The sequence below is a fragment of the Osmia lignaria genome, chromosome 14 (genome assembly GCF_051020975.1).
Source record: "Osmia lignaria lignaria isolate PbOS001 chromosome 14, iyOsmLign1, whole genome shotgun sequence".
Classification (NCBI taxonomy): domain Eukaryota; kingdom Metazoa; phylum Arthropoda; class Insecta; order Hymenoptera; family Megachilidae; genus Osmia; species Osmia lignaria.
The window spans coordinates 1,046,607-1,067,830 of NC_135045.1; the positions used below are offsets into that span (position 1 = coordinate 1,046,607).

Below are 21,224 nucleotides of genomic sequence, written 5' to 3' on the forward strand. Positions count from 1 at the left end.
GATAAAGCGAGGATATTTTCAAGTATTGATGTCGGATGTGTTTGCGACGGCCTCGACCTCCCTCGATCTCAGTCAGGGATCGGGTATTTTTAACCCATCATTAGGGGTCGTTAGGCTCGAACAAGGGGGAGGAGTGGTCGACAGTGACCCTTCGAGCCAATTGTGGCTTCGTCGCCGATGAAATTAACGCCTGTCGACCTTAATGCTACGAAATAGAAAACCATGTGTTCGCCTTCTTTTTTTTCGAATTTGTATTCGTGAAACAATCGCATTGAAAAATTTTCATTGTTCTTATCCACGGTGGATGTCGGATGTCGGTATAGGGCAAAAGCGGAATGGAGGCGCAGGAATCGGACGATGGATCGAGCCGGAGGCGAAGGCGGTCGGGAGAGAAGGAGAGAATTTAATTTCTCGGTAACATTACACCTTAGGAGCCTTATTCCAACGGCTTTGTGTGCCTGCGGGGGTGGTGCAGAGAGACACTCGATCGCAGGACTCCATTTGCGGTTTAGCATAATGGAAACCCAACGCGCCCCGAGGGCTAACGCCACTCACTCCTTCTCCTCCCATTTCTTCTTTCCGCCTTGTCTCGCCACGCTCCACGACCGCGCCGCGTTCCGTAGCGTTTCGCTGCGGAAAAATAAGGAAGTTCGAGCAAACACTGCCTCTTTGTAGACGCTGGATCTGATCAACGACTCCGGTTGCCGAGCAATCCGTGCCAGCTTTTCTACCGAGTGCCTGACAACCGTGAGTGGTTCGCTAAATTTGGACACCTCTACAGAGTGATCTGATCGTGTTCCTCTCGTATACATGTACAATTCGACTTGCTCGTTACGCGTTCGAATCGGCAAGTTTGAAGCGTCGTTTACCTTTTGAACAAGGCTTTACGAGATGGAAGTTTGTTTCAACTTGGAGATTTGCCGGACGACCAACTCGAGTCAATCACACATTCCATCAGACGTCTACCACCGAACTAAGAATAAACTTTCAGTTGAATTTTCACCAGTTTCGAGGCGACATTTTAATTACAAACTGTCGGTAGCACATATTTAAGTTTTCTAAATTGCGAAGAAAATCTTGTACCATTCTGTGAGTGTTTTCGAAGAAAAAAGTTTGAAATAATAGATCGAACAGCTAGTAAGGTGTTATCGAACGACCCTGTGTGCTCGGCCACCGTTTTTCCTCTTTTTCTCCGACTTTTTCTTGTCACGGCACAAATGAAGCCGCGTCGCGGTGCGTCGCTATCTGCTCACGTACGCGAACAAAGGGATTCGCCAGACATTCGAGCTTTTTGCGCCAAGAGCACGTCCTCGACGATGATTTTCTCAGGTTTTCCCTCGCGAACCCGCTCTCCCGATCTTCCAGTCGTCACCGTGAATTACGCTGAAGAGCTCCCCGTGAATTTTGATCGCAGCCGCACGATGACACTCGACGACGCTTTCTGATCAACCAAATCTCAAGCGTTTTCGAATGTTTGGAAAGAGCGAAGAAAACACTCGAGACTCTACAAAATCGAGTGACCTATTTTTTCATCTTCGGTAGCTACGTTCTTGTGCACCTCTGTGATTCGTGCAATTTTACTTGTCATTAAAATAAGTAAACAAACAAGTATCTTGCAAGTTAGACTGGTGCTCGGATGCTTTATTTGAGGGGGGTTGGGGACGGTGTCAAAGCAGCTTGTAAAATTAACTGGGAGCAGAAGTTTGGGATTACTGATAGAGATTCAATATTTATACTCGACGGAAGTTTCGAAGAGACACGGAACGCTTCAAGTATCGCTCGATGTAACGGCGCGCTCAAGTTTCCTATTTCACGTTTCCAGATCGAACCGAGCGTTTCCGCTACATTTCGCGGCGGAAAACTTTTGAAAACCTTCTCGAAAAGGCTGACGCGCTTCGGTTCTACGTAAAAGCAGGCGATTAATTTACCTAAAATCCATGGCCGCCTTTCCTGTCCAACTTTCTCCAAAGATATGAAAAGACCGAAAATAGTAGAATAGAATTTTCACAGCCGTTATTTTGCAAATTTGTCAATGATCAATTGAGAAAAGAAAGAGAATGTTAGGCGTACTCGAGAGGCATTCGTCAAAAGCGTTTAGCGATGAAAACGTGAAAAGCTTAGGATAATTGACGCGAGTGGATAAAGGAACACTTTCAACGACGTCTCAATTGAAATATTATTCCAGCCAGTGTGGGATTAAAGGGTGTGCTGGTAGAATTGAAAGGCGATCTCTTTTTCTCCCGTCGATGGAGAGCTCGAACAAAGAAAATGCTCGAATAACTTTGGAAATCCGACGAGTTCGAAGCGTCCCGCCGCGACAGAACGCCGCGCTCATTACCATCCATCCATCCATCGTATTTCGAGCTCTTTTTCTTTTTCCCTTTTTCTTTCCTTTCCTTTCCTTTTTTTCTTTTTTCCTCTGCGTTTCAGTGCGGCGAACGAACGGTGAAAATTAAGGTACGCCTTTCATCGCAATACTGCGAACGCGGCACGAACGAGATTAGAGCCGCCTCAGGGGCGCAGCTCGTCTTTCGAATTAGCGCGAAACTCATCTCGCTTCTGTCTGTCGGAAACCAGAGGAACGGCCAGTAACGAATCGCAGACTCGAATATCAGCCACTTCGAAACGAAATTCTGCAAATCTATCTACGAATAAGTCTCTTTCGAACAGAATTCGAGTCGCATGACGCGCGACAGTAGGAAGGCAATTTTTAGAAAATATATAATTAAGATTGGAAGTCTGAAGAAACACGTCAGATATTCCTATTAAACAAAATCCATCGCGAAAAAGAAAGAATGTCGGCGAGAGAGAAAGGAATAAAGCAGACGGTCAAACATGCAGGAGCATCGAACAATGCCGTTTAATTTTCGAAAAAATGTTCGTTCGCTATGCGAGTTATGAACGCCCACCCCTTGCTCGTAGGTGGCTGGGAATTTATCAAACGAGATCGTCAAACCGAAACTCTGCTTACGTAAAAATGAATGAAAAAAAGAAAAAAAAAATAGAGGAACGGAAAAAGCAGAGACGGAGGAAGGAGTTGGTGGTGGAAGAACAACGGGTACGCGGAATGCTCGCCGCAAACAATGGAATTCTACTCGAGTGAAAAATTTTTACCGTGTCGTTGCTCGGTGATCCTGTCAAATTACACCTAGCCATCGTCCTCACCGTACTTCCGGTCTTCCTGTCATATATCTCGTAATATCACGGAATCTCGGGGTTGCTCGGTAAATCGCTTTCGAATGGAAAGGAACACTTGTTTCGCGAGTGTTGCGCAAGGTGCTGGAAACGGAAGACGTTAGCTACACTCTAGTCGGCATAAGTGAAATGTAACGGTCCGCCAGGAAGTAAGAAATACCGAGAGAGAACGAAGAAATCGGAAGTTACGAATAGTGGCGAACCGGGACAATGGAACTTCCTCGAATCCAAAATTGGATTACAAAAATAAATAACAAATTGATTCCTGAGTAAACGGATACCGATTAGCGGAAATGCAGCTTCGAACGGAAGGGGTTGAAGGATAAGAAAGAGCATCGCAGAAGAGGAAACGGCAGGCTGACGAACAATGCGGCTGCACTGCGGGGGAGTGAAGATTTGCACGGATTCGCGGGTGGGAACACACGTCGCAGCGACTTCTTTTGTCCCGGCTGGCAAACGTGCCTCGAGATCGGCCATTTGCCAAACGAGATTGAAGATTTGCGCCGTCGAGCAGGCAACGGTTCGTCGGTTATTATCGTCGACGCGTACAGATGACGAGGAAAGGAAAAAAGGATAACGTCGAGGCGCCAGAGGATTCTTCGATCTTTTTCCTTGGTCCCGGTGAAAAACAGAAGGATAAAGGGAAGAAAAAGGAAAAAGAGAGTTCGCTGTTGGAACGTTTAACCTTTTGCTATCCAAGAATTCTATGCAACGAACCTTTACTAGGTCAGAGTCTTAGAGAGTTTTGCAAAGGTCTACGAATCCGGGTCACCGGAGAATCTGGTATTTTTAAAAGCCTGAAATGTATAACCTTCCATGCTAAAATTCTACTGGCGTGTTCTACATTCCGTTATAGGTACATACAGGGTGAACGAAACAGATTGTGAAACGCATTAGAATCGCAAAATATGCGAAGGTGCTCAAACAATCTGCGAAGAAGATTGAACATCAGAATAAATCGAATTAATCCGTGGAGAATTTCGATTCGCGAGTCGAGCAAACTGCCGAGTCGCGAAATCAAGGAAGATTCGACTGGGGGGTGGTAAATCGAATTTCCATGGCGACGCGATCATGGAAAAGCGTTTTCCTCGTAGCTCGTAGCTCCGCTATCTGCCACCAATTATTCTGTCTCTCATTCTCGGTAGCAATTAACATCCCTCTTTGTTGTCTTTCCCAAAATTACCGGAATTCGCGGAGTGGAAGGAAGGACCGAGCGAATTCACGACAATTTGCCACACGCATCGAGAGTCAAACTCCCTTCAACGCTTTCCACCGTTCTAGCAACCCCCTTAAGATTCCACGAATTGAATCGACGCGGTAACCGGTGTAACGCCAACAATATCATCCCTCTCATCCCCTTTAACTTCTCTTCTTCGACGACGTCATAGCCGACGTCGTCGTCGTCGTCGTCGTCGTGGCTTATACAATTCTGTGTGCCGTGTGGAGCCAATTACAACGTAAGAAACGTTAACTTAGTTTGTCAAGCAGTTAACACGAGAGAGTTCTCTTCCAAGGACGAGGGTGCGTGCACGTTGATGGCTTCACCGAGTGAACAGATAACTAGTTGCTGCTCCAGGCAATCCCCCTTATCACCCCTATCGACAGGTGTACCGTATGTACCCCTTCGCAAGATATCTTTCTTTCAAATATTACAAGTTGCTTTGCTAGAAACTTTTGCACACCCCTAATAAGAGAAACGTGTATCGGTAAGGCAATGTTCCAATTACTTTGTCCAATATCCAGTATCGTATCTGTGTGACACAATTTTCCAAGCGAGTAAGACGCTTCTCTGCCCCTGCGATGTACACGGGTGTGCGACACACGAACGTAGAGCACGTAGAAGCGTTCGAGTAGTAGGCGGAGTGCTTCGGCAGCCTGAAATTCCAGGACCGTCTGTTCAGCTTCCGACAGTCGGGCGCGAAACCAAGCCCGGCGGTACGCGTATCTCGGATGTTTCGGTGCGTGCGTGTGCCACGGCTGCTAGGAATTTCGCGTGCACCGGGAAAGAGACGATCGAACCTCGATTATTGCTCGCCGAGTTCAGTCGCCTCGTAACTAGACCTATCGAGAGACATATGTACGATCGTTATTAAACTCGTTGACCGATTTCCAACCCTTTTTGTCCCTTCGTGCGACAGTTAAAATTTACATAAACTACATATTCGAAAAATTACAACGTTGCTGTTGTACACGAACGGAACTACCAGAGGCAATTACTCGAAGAGGAATTGCATTCTGTCGCGTGTGACGTGATGTTGGGGGTGTATCAAGGCCCGGCACCGGCTACAGGGAATCTTGCTTACAAACTTATTCGAGTTATAACAGTTGCGAGCCACCTAGGGCATCGTAACGGATATTATAGCGTTCCTCTAGGAACAGCCTAACCTTTCCTGACGCAGGGGTTGTTACGTGGTGCCCTAAAGTGCGCAAGCACTGCGAAACACCGTTGGCTACTAACTGCCACCAGTTTCCTCGGTGTCGCGTTACGACGGGGCGTATCACCTTTTCATCTTCGCTAACTCGCGAATCTGCTTTCAATTAGCCAACCACGATGACAACAGCCTCCTAATCGATCGTAACCGGTGACGGGCACTCCCTTTTCTCTTCCAGTTTTCGAGCAAATTAAGTCGCCGTAGAGAGAATCCTGAATCACTTCGATGCTTATTTGAAGTTAGAAATTCTTGAAACTCTTGGAAAGTTGCAGGGAACTTAATGGTCTTAATAAATGTGATAATGTGATAATAGTTTTGAAAGTTTTGAAACGTTATTGGTTCTTAAAATGAAATTGCTCTTGGACAGATTGGAAGATTCTCGAAGGGAAACTGAATTGTTTGAATAATGGATCATTCCGTATTTCGCATGTTCGTACATTCCAAAGTGCACCACTGAAAAAACAATCGAGTCGAGAAAATTATCCTAGTGTAAAAACTTCAAAGCAACGAATTTTCAATAATGATAATACTTATCATTACGTTTTCCATGATCCTGAAGCTTCAAACGGATCGCAGTTCGTTTGCGGATCCGAACGAATTAACAAAGGCAACAAAGCTGGGAATTACTTGAAAAGAGGGAACACAGTCAGTCGGCACGGAAGAAAACAAAGGACAAACTTTTGCGAAAGAACAAAGTAATCGTATTAATTTGCAAGCCGAGGATACGATACGATACGATACAGTGAAAAGATGTAACGCACGTCGTACAAATACTTTCCTATCGATGTATTCATATTCATAGCCCGTGAGAATTCATAGTTGGACGAGGAGGAAAGATAGAAAGGGTGGGAGATGAGATAGAAAGGGGTAGTTGCAGAGCTAACAAGTCCAAGTAGAGAGGGATGGTATGGGGGTTGGCGGTGGCAATGGTGGAAGGAGATGAACGAAGTCGTGCTAAGCAACTTAGATTAGTTGAATCGACTGGCCTCCGTTGGCGAACCGCCAGGCCAAATTGTCAAGAGAATTGCTCTCCAGTCCTGCCGCTACACCGCACCGCCATTCCTCACCATCCTTTTCTTCCTCCTTTTTCACCGTTCTGCTCTCTCGTGCGCGGTAAAACAAAATGAAGAACCGTGGAATCCCGTCTTTCGCGCAGATCCTGAAGAAATTCGATGAACGAGCCTGTCGTTAGACCCGGCTAACCACTATTTTTTTTTCCTCCACTCCAACATACAACCCCCGTTAACGACTCGAAGATACTCGTGCAATTTTCGGTCCACAAAAATGTTCACCTTCACAAATACAATACGATCTGTATCGAATCGATGAAATCGACTCGTCAACCGGACTGCTTTTCATTTCAGTCAAGAGCGGAAAGGTCCGGAAACTGAAACTGTCAAAACGTCCAACATCAGAGGTAAAAATAATTGGCCCAAGTTGGCCGAGAATACGTGTTACTGCACGTCGCTGGCGGTTTTATCTCGATCCTTTATTTCCTTCGCGGCCGATCGAACCTGTATATAGCTACCGGCACGCGGACTCGTTTTATTGGATTCCGTGCAAGGGCGGCGCCGTTTTTCCAGCTTTTCCACCAGGAGCAGTCGCGTCCTCATCTATCATCCGTCTGTACCGGCAGCCGGGTCATTTAACAAACGTCTCCTTCAGATTCCATATTGCGGCCTACGCGACTGCTCGCTTTTTCTTTTATTCTTTCCAACCTCTCCCCCTCTGCTTTCGCTTACAATTCTTGTCTCGCAATCAAACTTTTCCAACTTATATTTTCAGAAATATTTTTTGGAAAATTGCTGAATTGCACCTTTAGAAGAGATATCTTCGGTCCTCGTTAGACAATCTCTTCTTGAATTATTAAACGCGTTACCCAACGTCTGCTATATTTATCAAACTGCAAGCATTAATTATTCTCCACTTTGGTTATATTCGAACCTTCGATATACTAGTTGGACGGAGCTTCAATAATTAATGTGTCCTAAAACCATGGTAATTAATATCTATGTATTCAGTGTCGTAGACCTTTAGACTCAGGTCACTCGGCATTGGACGCAATTTTCGTAACAAAATAACTGATCCCACCGCAAATTAGAAGAAAGAACATTTTACACGCCCCATGTGTTTCTGAAAAAAATCATCCAAGTCCGAAGTAACGGTCTGGAATCATCCTTCTAATTAACCGAATATCCCTCCGTTTCCTTAACCCTGCGGTTACCATGGAATCGCGATCGGTTTCCTCGGACAAAAAGGCACGATACAAGGGCCCGGGCCGATCTCAGGAATACCAACGTCCTTTCTGTAATTAAGCCTGGCTCGATATCTTTATTACCAGGGACGGTGATAAATCAAGGGTTATCGTGGTCGTCGAGCCGGTATTTACACCAAAAATCAAGATCGAACTCTCTGCTGGAGAAGAGTCAACGCGAAAATTGCTTCGGGCTGATAAATACCCGGTCTGGGCAGCCGGTGATCGATAGCAAAAACTACTGGACAGGCTGTTAGCCGGTGCTACGATTCTCGTATCTGGCCGTGCTAACAAATCACGGCCTCCTTTTGTCTAACCTCCGTTTCCTTCTCCCGCTACTCGACAATCTAGATATTGTTCAGCATCGAGGATTGTGGCTTTGTCGCGAAACTCCAGTAGTTGCAATAATAATTGGGAGAACCAAGTTTGACGTGGCCCCCGTGTAAACCTATATTTATAGGATTACACTCGGCTAATCCGACGTGCAATTAACGGGCGGCAAGTATTTATAAAAGAAAATGAAAATGTTACGTTATAATATTGTAGCGTCAGAACAGTGACTCGATAATGCAAAGAGTTAACCATGATTTAGCACCACCCCAGCCCCAGCTGTTCAACCCCACGTGCAAAAGCCCATCCCATGGATCCTCCAACTTTATCAAAGCACAAGTGTTTCCAGTCATATTCCCCGGTCATTTATCAGAGAAGTTCCCCAGGAAACGTATCGTATCTGAAGGGATATGGTAGAGCAGTGGTGAGAGCAACGTCTCGTCCCTTCTTCTACCAACGACGACGACGACGACGACGACGACGACGACGACGACGACTTGTACGTTGGTGCAGCTGTCGAATCGAACGATTCGACCTATTCGAGTCATCGACAGCCGTGCTTTCGAACAGACTTACCCCGAAGGAAGTGATACAGAGACGTCCAAGAGCGGACGGACGTGGCGTCGGTTCGAGTTGCTTTATCGTCGTTGGAAATCCTTATCTGTCCAGAGGGTTAATCTGAGGGAATCCCTTTTGCTCGGGTGTTATCTCGTTCGAGTCGCAACGTTTCTTTGCGAAGAGAGGGTGAAGGAAACGAAAACGACGCCGGGCCAGCACCGCAACTTTTTTAACTGTACTCGATAAATCTGCTCGCCTCTGCACGGTTCTTTGTCGATACTCTTTTTCCTTTTACCGGCTTCTTTCTCTCTTTTACCACGCCTCGATTCTTTCTTTTCTTGGCGAACGGTATTCCGTTTATTGTTTCTTTCTTCTTGCCGTTCTCTATAGAGCCGATCCGAACATTGCTTTTCCCTTGGCATTGTCTCAAGCGTTCGCTGGTCAAGGGTTTGCGCTATCGATTGGCACGGAAATTCAATAAGCTTTCGTGGAGGCTCGATGAACTACGTGGACAAATAGAGTGACCGGGAACAGTGAGAAATTTCTCTTCTCTCGATATGGCTCCTCTACTCTGTTTTAAGCCGCTTGTATCGTGGAAGGTCCAATTCAAAAGTTACGACTTTCCTAGGTTTATCACACAACTGTCTCAACAACAGTTTGATTGGTATGGAAGAAGTTTGCAGCAATCAGCTTGATGCTTGTTTCGACTGAACACAATTCTTGGGACTCTTGAAACTTTTAGACAACGGATATGAGTCGCGTACTGGTTCTTGATAATTGAATACTTTGTTGCAAAAGCAACATCGGAAACCTATTCTTTTCAGCCATAACGAAGCAACTAAAAATATACCTGAACCGACGTTATCGAATTTTCATTTACTACTGACGATCGCGAAGAACCTCGTCCTGTCACGGGACACCTGACAAACAAGAAACATTGTTCCCTGGCTCGAAGAAAGATTCTTCTCATGACACGGCTGCACAAACTTCTTTCTTCGTTTTCTTGCTTTCAACAGCGCCGAAAGACGTATTAAATTAAATTATTTTCCTCGCTTCTCTGTTTCTCCCTGCGGCTTTCGCACCTTGCTTCCCGTTTATTCGATCCTTCTTGTTTCGTCCTTTTGTGCCGTCACCGTCTCCTCTCGTCGTTCGTTGTCCCACAAACCGGATTCTCCCTTTCCTTTCAACCCCTTACCCTCTAACATCCCACACACCGTCTACCATTTTCCATCCGGTCGTTTTGTCCCCGGGCATTCCTTCGCTTTATAATAACCCCCGGATACAGATAAATTTTATTTCCACTTTATTTTCTAGTGAATTAAACGGGTCAACTTGATAAGTTACGAACGCGGTATGATTGAAAAAAGCAAAATTCCAAGCTTAAAGCTTAAGGTTTTTTCTAGGTGGGCAGTAACCTTTCGACGAAATATCCGCGAAAAGTAGCTAGGCACTTGGCGAATATCTGCTGTAAATCGGGGCATCAGCCGTTGACGGGAGTCCGCGCGATTTGCAAAGTCAGATTTGTTGCCATAGGCGTAAGCTGATTTTGGTGTCTGCATCGGCTACCAGTTCTCTCTTCTCTCCTCTCTTCCGCTCGCTCGTATTTCGAACGGATTGGAATACGGTAACGGGGATGCTAGCGAATTACGATCGGAACGATTCTGGATCGAGCTCGACAACCCTCCTCGTAAAACCGCCTCCAACCCCTCACCCTCTCGTTCTATCTACTTAGGAGAGACGCCCTTCGGCAAAGGGAGCCGCTTCCAAATTAATGGATTTTTTATGACCGTTTGATGATACTTTGTCGAGACCCTTAACGCAACGATTTATCGTTTGCTCTATTTATTTTTGTAGCTTGTTCGTGAAGCAATTGGAATTTATGTTCACCGTGTAAGAGGGTACAAATTATGTAATTGTAATTACAACGTCGATATTATTTAGCGTTTTATTATACGTTGAATTTCTCTTTCAACCCCGTAAGTCTTATGAACCTATATATGCCGTCGTATTGTAACAATTCAACATAACCCATGAACCGGCGTTAATTAACTGTATCAATTATGAATTCATTGAAATTGCTTTCAGATATAATTTATATATTGACTCTGATACATCGAGCGAATAGGAGAGGTTACTGTGTTTCCGTCGGTTAATTGAATTAAAATAAAACACATCGGATGTAAATTGATAAACTGTATATTCAACGTCGTTGCTCTCGAAAATTTAATTACATTTCGAAAGGCTAATGAAATAGGATAATTTTATACGAACGTTTCGAAGAAATTGTAATCGCTGCAATCCCTTTTCAACCCCTACACCACACTTAAATCAGGAGCTATTTAACTAAATGAATAAATCAAGTAACATTGAACGATAAATCATGAGAGGTGATCTTTCGAATTACGTCGATCCGAAACAACGGCGAGTTCGGCGAAGCATCTGGGAGCTCATTCTTCGCCGATTTTGATCCGCGGTTCACAATTCTACTCTGACGTTTAATTAAGTCGACGAGTGTCCCGAGGCGGTCGACAAAGCCGGATAACGGAAAGAAACGGAGAAGCAGGGAGGATGCTTAAGGACGTTAAGCCAAGAGAATCGCGAGAATCGCGAGTATCTGTGCCGTTGGAAATTAATTACCGCCCCCGCCAAGTCCGGACGAGTTTATCGCGGTTTCATCGGCGTTAATAGCCTGGCTAAGTGCGAGCGATAAACGGCCAAGCGCGCAATTCCTTCCAACTTGTTCGTTTTCATCGAATAGCCACTGATTTCGTTCCGGAAGCACAGAATCTTCTCTGTGAGTGGATCATTTCCGGAAAGGAATAATCTATTCTTCCGATGGTACTTGAATGTCAAAAAGAACACGACTCTTCTTCGTGTGTCCTATGGAATTCACTCGATTTTAATGAGTTACCAGCGTTGTAACTATGCTAACGAATGTAGAGGATTATTCGAGTAAAATGGCTGAGAGAAAGCGACAATGATGGGAGACTTTCGAAATGGAAAAACAAAGGGTAACGTGGAGCGAAGGAAAACAACGTCGGAAGGGAATGTGAAATCTGGAGAAAAAACGCGGCAAGATTTCACTTAGCATCCGCATAACTAACTCGACGTCGGGCTCGGTGTAACGAGTTCAGCACGAGTTTCCCTTTGCCAGTTTTCCCTCTCTTTCAGTGTCCCTTAACCTTTTTGTCTCCGCCCTAGCCTCGAGCATTCGAAGGAGAATCAACGCGTTGACTTAATTAGACGTCGAAGCGGAATTAGGAGTCAACAATGCTACCCTCCCGTCGCCATCCCTTTCTCTCTTCTTCCTTTCGCTTGTCGAAACTTTCTCTTTCGACATTGTTACGTCTATGCCGTGCTGTAAATTAGATTTCATTGAAAATCAAAAATTGCTCGAGATTCAAAAATATATCCGTCAAGTATTCGCAGTCAGTTTAACGAGTACCTAAATCTTTTATTTTTTAAACACCGCACTGAGAGAAGGAACGAAGGGAACGGCTCAGTGAACCGGAATTCAGCGAGCAACAGCTTCGCCAACAAAACACTCTTCTCTTTCTAGATGGAGGTAGCAAGAGGAAGAGGTCGGTCCACGGTTAATCGAATCGTATAACAGGAAAAAATATCTCCGAATGGAAGAACGGGAACGGGAACGAGAACGATCTCGCGGCGTTGTTCCATTATCGAGGCAGGAGATTATCGAGATTGAAATTCTCGCGGTGCCAGCCGGAAAACAGCAACGTTGATCCTCCAGGGTCGACTTATACTTCTCGCCAGGCTATCGACCGCGATGCTACTGTTTTACAAAACGAAATCCCAGGACTTTGACCCAGGCCAGCGCGCGCACTCCGCAGAACGAACCCGAGTACATACACATACTTGCTATCAGCCATTGTACAATTGTGTCCCGGTGTGTGTCGGTGACGAAGTAAGCCGATTTTATGGGGTTTTCTCGCGGGGAATACCTTGCTCCGCACCCAACGACCCGCTGACACCGTAGAAACGCAACTACATCTCCTCCAATCACACTGTCCCATCTTACGCTCCATGAAACTTCGAATTTTATCCACAGCCTCGTTGAACTTTCAAATCCCTACGTCGTTTTAAATTTAATTTCACTTTAAAGAACTGCCGCACGATCCGCGCGTATTTCTCTGCCCCTTCGCCTCTGGATACGTCCTTGCCCGAGGATTTGAAAATATAAATTAACGCGTCCAAGATTTCGAATCCCCGATCCAAAGTTTCTAATCGGCGAGCAAGCTTTCCCAAAGGAGATCAACATCGATAAAGTGGCAATAGGAACAGCGTTGCCTCAAACTCCACGGTCAATAAACGAGCTGCACTTAACAGAAGTTATCGGTGAACTTTCGAAGCCGCATAAGGGAGGAAGAAGCGGGCGATAAAAAAAAAGCAAAAAAAAAAGAAAGGAAAGTGAAATCCGGCGTTAGTCGAGCGTGATAAGACCTCTAACTTCGTTTCCGAAGTGAGAAGGCAAAGTTCGCGTCTGGCAAAGTCTTAGCGCGCGATTCACCGGGAAAAATCGAAAGGATCTTCTCTCCCATCTTCTGTCTCTCGGTTAGGATGCAGACAAGTTCTTCCAGCAGTTTCAAGATTTTCAGAAGTGAAAATTCGATCAACGTGCTTCTCGACGCGAGACGAAAATACGAAAACACGACGAGCAGAGAGTGGAATTGATGAAATTTTGTCTAAAACGGATTTGTTTTTACCCTCGTTAAGATGAGCGGTAAAACAGAAAATAAATAGCGAGCCTCTCGGATGATTTTGATTAGCTGTCGGGGTAAAGGAGATGGGAAGTCTAGCGGAAAAAGCGTACTCGTTTCAGACGAACGCGTCAACCGAGAGATTTTCAGCATCGTTGTCTCATGGACGGAATATTCTTGATAATTCCTGTCGCTGTTCAAGAAGCGAGAAACTTCGGATCTCTCGATGCAAACGACGTTTTTGCGAGGATGTCGCGCCGCTTCGAGTTTCCGTGGATGGAGCCAGCGTCTGAAACGAGTGACCCAGTTTCACGTTTCCGCTCGTTGCGGTTTAATCGTTCGAATGCCTTGAAATCAACATAATGAGAAACGTCGTGAGTTTCGCTATTGAAATTGCCTGAATTCCCTGCTGCGTAGGACGAGACGGAAATCGCTTTGATAAAAAGAACGGAAACAAGTTGCAACTGCTATTTGAGCGAACAAGTTATCTAGGAAGATCGGAAGTGAATTGGTCAAGTGGCGTTAAGCGGCGATTCGCAATCGCTTAGATCGTTGCGGTGGTCGTAAGAGTTGCAGTTCAACGAGAGACAAGCAAGCCATTCGATGGTGTATCGTGTAGGATCGTAGGAAATTAGTTCGCTCCCGATCGTCGCCAATTTGCCGTGATTTAGCCACGGAACGGCCGTTCAAAGAGGTCTTAATTACGACGAAGAAGCCGGTATCAGAGTCCGTAGCCAGCTTCTCAATTTATTCGTACGGAATAAAATAATTCGTGGCACGCTCGACACAGAACGTTCTCGTTCTACAAAGATAACCGAGAGAGCGAGGGTTGAAGTTTTTACCCTGAAAAGCAAATCCATTCGGTGGCTCGTTAACAAAAACTCGATGAACCCGACAAAGTTCGTTAACGAAGCCAGGACGAGTACGTAAACTGTGAAAGGCGAAGCTCCGTGGAAAATAATGACGTGACAGAGACGTGAGCGAGGAGAAGTGATTTCCGGCCGAGCCACCAGAGACGAATTTAATTCGCTGCAATTATGCAGGATAGTAAGATCCTCTATTTTCATCTTTCTCCCTTGTTCCTTTCAATGTTTGGCAAGAAGATTCCACCGGTCCCCAGCTTTACCCCTCGTTCCTCTTCTTCTCTAGTGAATCGAGTCGATATAACAGAGTCGCGGACGACCCGTCGCGACGTGGTTTCTCCCGTCCCCAGGGATAAACGTGCGACTGGTTTTTCCTTTTTACCAGAAAACTGCACAATCTGTAGGGAGGAGCGTCGAGCAACCGGAGAAATCGTGCCCAGGGGTGCGAACTTAATTGCACTCGGTCATACTTCCGCTCACGTTCTCTTGCTGCCTCGTTAGTTCCTTCTTAACCCCGGATTAGCTTGTATTCACCCCTCTTCTGACTACACACACCCCGTGGAACGTGTCTTTCGCGAAATCGTTTCGACGATTACATTTCGTTTACCCCGACGCTTGACCGATTTTACAACCTCGTTAGACGGGCTGGTCCCTCGGACTTGAAGTCTTAAGTCTTGGAGCTTAAGGGATCGTCCAAGTTAAACGCGTTAAGTATAGTTTGTTACTTGAGACTGCGGATAATTCCCGCGGGGGAATTAAAAGGCAAGGAGATGGAAATGGAAAACGAAAGAGTGGAGTATAATATTCAAGCGCTGTAAAATCATTAGCGTTAATAACCGATGGCCAGCGAGAGGACACACCGGCTTCCCGATATTCAATTACGTTTCTGCGGTTTGCACGCGACGAAGGTGAGACGTGGCTATCTCTGCTATTGACATTTCGTTTCGCTCGTTTCTCGTTCGACGTGTTATCCACGTGGACAGTCGGTGCTAATAAAAATCACCGCGTGTCGTTTTATTTCAATGCTTTTCGTCAATTCTTGCATAGACATCGAATAATGCGAACGTGGTTTAATACTACGGTGTACTATTTTAATTATTATGAAGCCAGAGCATGCTTCCTAGAAAGCGTGTCGCGATATACATAGATAAGAATAAACGTTCAGGTACGTGATATAATTTAAATTGCAAAAGGCTGATCGCTGGTTCTGTCGTTCGAGCGATCGCTAAAACTGAAATTTTCGCCCGAGCTTTTCGTGTGCCGTGTCGTGATTTAATAATAGAGACGCGGAATCAACGCTGCTACGCTAATGGTGGCCCGATTTCCCAGGAATAAAATCTCTAAATGACAATTTTCCCCGTCGTCTTCGCGCGATCGATCGCAATTAACTTTGCAACGATCTTTGATTCGTTGGAGGAGGTCATCGACTTTGGGGAGATATTTTGGTCGAATTAAAACTGTCTGTACATGAATTTTTATTCGAGGGGATGTCAGACGCAATAAAACTTGTCATTGCGAAATGCGGTGGTTACACGTGTTCGGTGTGCACGTGTCTCTTCGAGTAGGTATTCAACAAGGTTGGCTCTGGTAGCCAGAGCTCGATACCGAGAAGTTGGAAACATCGTGTGAGAGAGAGTTGGTCGGCTCTTTGCTTCCGGAATAATTAATCTCGACGAGAGGGAACGCGAGAGCCGCAGAGTTTCCTGCAAGATCCTCAGACGCGACAATGTCACCAGAGGCAGTCAGTTACTTCTTTCTCGCTAACTTGCCAGGGAAAATCCCAATACTGCTCGTTACCCGACTCGCGTCGCCATTTCCTGCCCAGACACCCGTCGAATAACTTTCCTCGTGTTCCCGTTACGCTTCGCGACCGATTTTCCATGCGAATCGCGTCGACTCGCTCTATTGTTAATAACTTTCTGAATAAAATCCGTTTCTATCGAAACTATTCGTCTTTCGAAATATTTCAACCCTTAGTTCAGCCGTTCGAATGGCGAATAATTTAGGAAATAATGATTATTAGGAAATTTTAATCGAAGTAACTTGTACTTTGAGAGGAACTTGAACCGCGACGAACGCGAAGGTGTAACGAAATGAAATGAAACGAAACGAAACGAAACGAAACGAAACGAAAGGGCACTTAAGTGGAAGGAAAGGTAAAATATGCTCGTTCCTGTAGGCGACTGACAAGTAAGGTTCGCGTGAGCAAGATAAAACGTTCCTTCCGGGACGCAGTCTGGCCGTGCAGCCGGTGGCAGAAGGAAATTTCAAGGCAGCTCGGTCGCGATTATACCGGCGCATGACAAATTTCGACAATTAATTACGCGTCGAAGACACGAATAGCAATTAATACCGACCCCAAGCGGAGCAATGAAAGGATACGAGCAAGATGGTAAACGCGAGCGTGGCCCACAACCGAGACACGAGGAGCGCAGCACCCTTCTCGTTGAACTTATAGCACGGAAGGACGTGTAATTTCCTGGCTGGTAAAGCGACTTCGAGACCCCTACTACAACTCCCCCCTTCAGCCCTTCTTCTGCGACAGCAAAACCGAGCGAACCGGGGCTAAAGGTGCGTTTCCAACGATTCAACGCGTCACACGAAATTTCCATCTCTCTAATCGTTCCTTCCCTCCTCTGTTTCTCTCTTTCTCTTTGCTATTCCTCGCACCGCGCCACCCCTCTTCCTTGGCCGACGTCGTTTCGGGCTAATTGGCACCGAGTCAGACCGATTAACTCTTTAATTAGGACATTTCTCGATTGAAAACAACCCTTCCACGAGGGAATTAAAAACGGTCTGCGTTTGCTGAGTGCTGGATAAATGTGGATAAATTTGCTGAATCTCCAACGGCACCGTTTAAACCCTTTAGCTACGAATCCCGTGTACAAAGTTTCCTTGTAAAAGGTGAAGACGGAATGGGACGAAGAAAGTATTTAGATTCGAATCTTGCTGGATAATTTTAAATAGCTGATGAATTTTATTTCTTTTTAACAGTTAGGGGGAGCAACTGTTGGGAGAAGCATCGAGCTTATTAAGCGGTCGAGTGTGCACATCCGCGCGTCGTTACTCCGTCCGGTGACTCGACGACTCTCGTTTCTTTTAAATTAATGGTCCTCATGAATCAGCCGCGATGCTACAGCGGAACACATGGCGCGTCGCTACGAAAATCACCGACCTTTCTTCTAGAGTAGAAGGGAAAAGAAAGCACCCTTCGAACGAATCGCCGTCGGTTCACTTTGCTTCGGAACGTTCGGAATGTTTTTCTTTCGTTCCTGCACGCGACACGACACTCGACACGAACAACGCGTGTCCTACTTATTGTTACTTCGGACTAGTAGCACGAAATCACAGCTGTCCCCCGGAAAAAGAAGATAAGATTTATCAGAAGTGTGTAAAAAAGAAAAAAATTGGTGGGAACCTTTACGATGAACACCCTACACGCGAATAAGATAAAGTGACCATACCCGATAAAGGTCCTGGAAGATTTGTGTCGCGAAAGAGTAAGGTCTCTGGAGATCGAACGTTGGAACATGTGGCGCGAGGAAAGGAATTAAAAAGACAGAGAAGAAGGGTGGCGGAGATTCACGGCGCCATTTGTTTCTGCTTCCGGCTTCGTTTGTCAAGCGTACGATCTCTTCCCCGCTAGCTATCGCGAAACTTTCGACCTTAAAGTTCGCGTCGCGAGAGTAATGCCTTCCGCTTCTCTAAATAGACGTCATAATCGATACGACGTCGTGCCACGCCGCACCGCTCTGCGTGTAAACATTCTTTTCGCCGAGCAACAACTTTTATTTATAGGACTTCCGCTCGTAAGTTGGCCTAAAAAATTCCCGGGATTAGTTTGATCGTAACGAGAGAACGAGAGGAATGATTTATTGTGTTCCGTGGCTGGATAGGAAGAGGAGGAAAGTACAGAGGGTGGGGCAGAAAATGGAAGAATAATTTGCAAAAATGGAATTCTGTCGGTAGCGGAGGTTGACGAGCGAGGCTGGTACGTGCACCAGTTGAGATACATAAGGTTGGGAATAATTGTGATTCGTAGTATGGCGTGCTTGACGAATGAAATTCTGCGGTCGAAATAAAATTGCAACGTCGCATGGTACTCGTGGCAAAGCCTGCACGGTCAGCTCGTAATTTAATTATTGCGTTGCTCGCCATTCCGCTGGTTCGACCGATAATGCGCTACGAGCTTGTTGATCGCCCGAATTTTTTTCCCCCCCTGCTCGTTACAACCCCTGCGAACCAAATTCGCGTATAGGAATTTCAACAAAGCGACGACACGATTGAATCGTTAAAGAACAAATTCTTTCACGAGTTCTCTTCTCATCAACCGTTTCCATGAATTCTCGTCGTTGAATATCCAGGACGAGGGTGGCAAAAAAAGAAACAAAGGACCGGACGATTTCCGTAAGCGAATGACACGTGCGATCGCACACTGGTCCAGGTTTTTTGCCAGCAGCCGACCAACGAGCGAGTCGGCGTATCCGGCAAGGGTTCGATGCTTAACAAGGGATAATCTCGTTAAGGACCACGGAACTAGCTTGTGTGTTTTACAAGTTAGGAATTACGTTGATTAGTAGCAAGTCGAACGTCCAACCAACCAGCGTGAACGAGCGTCTCGCCACTTGAATCTCGATCCCCAACACACAAACGGCAAATGATTCCTTTCGACGTCTTTTAACCCTTTCGCTGTTACGGTGAATTATCAAAAATTAGAAATAGAAAAAAAGCAAAGTATTTCTACGTTTTGTTAAAAAAGAGAAAGAGAAAGAGAAAAGAATGCCTAGCGGTTTTATTTCTGCCGTCGGTGTTGAAAGCAGCTTACGAATCCACGTTCATCACTATCTTCCCCGGGCTGTTCGCGTCGTTACGTTTGTACTCGTAATCCTGTAACACGATGTAGTACGTGCAACACGAGCACAGTTCGCAACGCGTACGGAACAATTTCACCGGGAAAGAGTTTGGTTATGCAAACAACGGGCGAAGTTATTTGCAACGGTCAGAATAAGTGGCACGCCTTGTACGTCGAGACGCGGCTACATACATAAATGCATACGCATGTCAGCGGATGGCTGCATACATAAATGCATACATAAATTTGCGGTGACTGTGAACGCGAGTATGCATGCGGGCCACGAGGAATCCAAACCCGTCGACCAATTAATATTTCCATTCGAACTTTCTCATCTGACTCGACCGCGAAACTGAGACTCATTAATACCCCGGGATAGTTTAAAAGTGATTATTACATACCTTATCCCTTTAACCGATCCCTTTAAATACTTCCTTTATTTTTCTATTATTCGATTAGACGAAATTACCTTCTCGAAATGAAAAATAAACTTGAAAAAATATTTGAAATTGAAATTCCGATCGGTAAAGCCCGAGCACGCTTTTATTTTCCAATATTTACGTATCTTTAATCTCCTATAATCGATTTTGAGATTGTTCCAGCATTTACCGCTCGATCGAGCATAGCTAATTTTTGGTAAACACATTGTCGTTCGAATTACCGTGAATGCAGATCGAAACAACGGAAACACCCATTCACGAGGACAAACAGCCCCGGGCTACCGAGTTATTCCTTTTCCCGGGTCGACCGTGAACAGAGACGTGTAACTAGCTTGTCCCCGTTCGATACTCTGTCTTGCATATTCTACACCCATTGAAATTCTCTATTTTGAAAACGTTATTAATTTATAATAAATCAAATAAAATGGATCAGGTGACGGAGCAAACGGGTCTGGAAACGAATCAATTTTCGCAAAGTGGCTGAAAGTGGCTGAAAGTAGCTAAAAGTGGCGGCGCCGTCGAAAGAAGAGCAACTTTCTTTTAATGGAATTACCATAACACTGACGTCGATACTTTAAACGATCGCTGTCCAATCGGATAAAATGGTCGGAAAGTCCGCGAAGCAAACAGACAGCGAGAGACGACTTTAAAAGCTGTTCAAGTAGCTTTGCGGCTCGTTCTTGAAACTGACCATGCTTGTTTTTCCACTCTCGACGAAACTTAACGAGGATGATATCGAACACGAGGAGCAAATTATTTTCGGTAAATTTACCGGGATACTTGATCGATGACGGACACTCGAAACTCTTTAAGCGGTAAGTCTGTACATAGGAGGAAAGTTTTTTAAGTGGCCCGACGCGACGGCTGGTAGATATAATTGACGGAAAAACTTATCGATACTTTCGATATCGGCCCTCTTACTTTTCATGCCGCTGTCGCTCCGAACGATTGCCTTAATTGCTTTGCCTCGTTGCTTCATTCAATCGCGATGCAATTAATCCTCAACGATTAATCGACGGAGTTGATTATCCCGTGAGAAATTCGCGTCGATTCTAGCGATTGATGGTCACTGTTACGCGACCGTCTGCTTTCTTCGACCCCTGAATTGTAAATGCAATTAAATCGAATTAGTATCCCGAATTAAAAATGTTTCAAAGGTTTGAAGATGGTGAAGAGCAAATATTTTTCATCGCGTATTGCCGGCAACATTTTTTGCTCTACCAATATCGTTGCTTTTCATAGCGACATGCAGCGATGGTCTAGTAATCACTTCGTATACGAGCAAGATTTCTATTCGTTTCGAATACCTTTGAAATGTACAAGTTTTTTGAAAAATTCTACCATAACGTCAAACTATGTATGTATGTGCGGTTTTCGTAAGCATAACTGGAGCACGTGAAAAAAAGAAATCGACTTGTCATTTTTTTGCGCCCGTTTCCGTGCCAAAGACCCCGAATAAAATTGATTACGTTGAGCTTAAACGCCGTTAAACCGTAACCGTGCATAATAAAGAGGCAACGTACAAACTGTTGCGCATTCTACGCGCGCGGTTACGCTGAAATTTGCTTATAAATTTGCATCG

At 45.3% G+C, this 21,224-nt stretch overlaps 1 protein-coding gene across 3 annotated transcripts in view; it reads right to left on the minus strand.

Annotated features, from left to right (window-relative positions):
- The window catches only part of LOC117609183 (uncharacterized), a 171,342-nt gene that overhangs the window by 83,700 nt on the left and 66,418 nt on the right, over positions 1–21,224 (minus strand). The window lies entirely within an intron of this gene.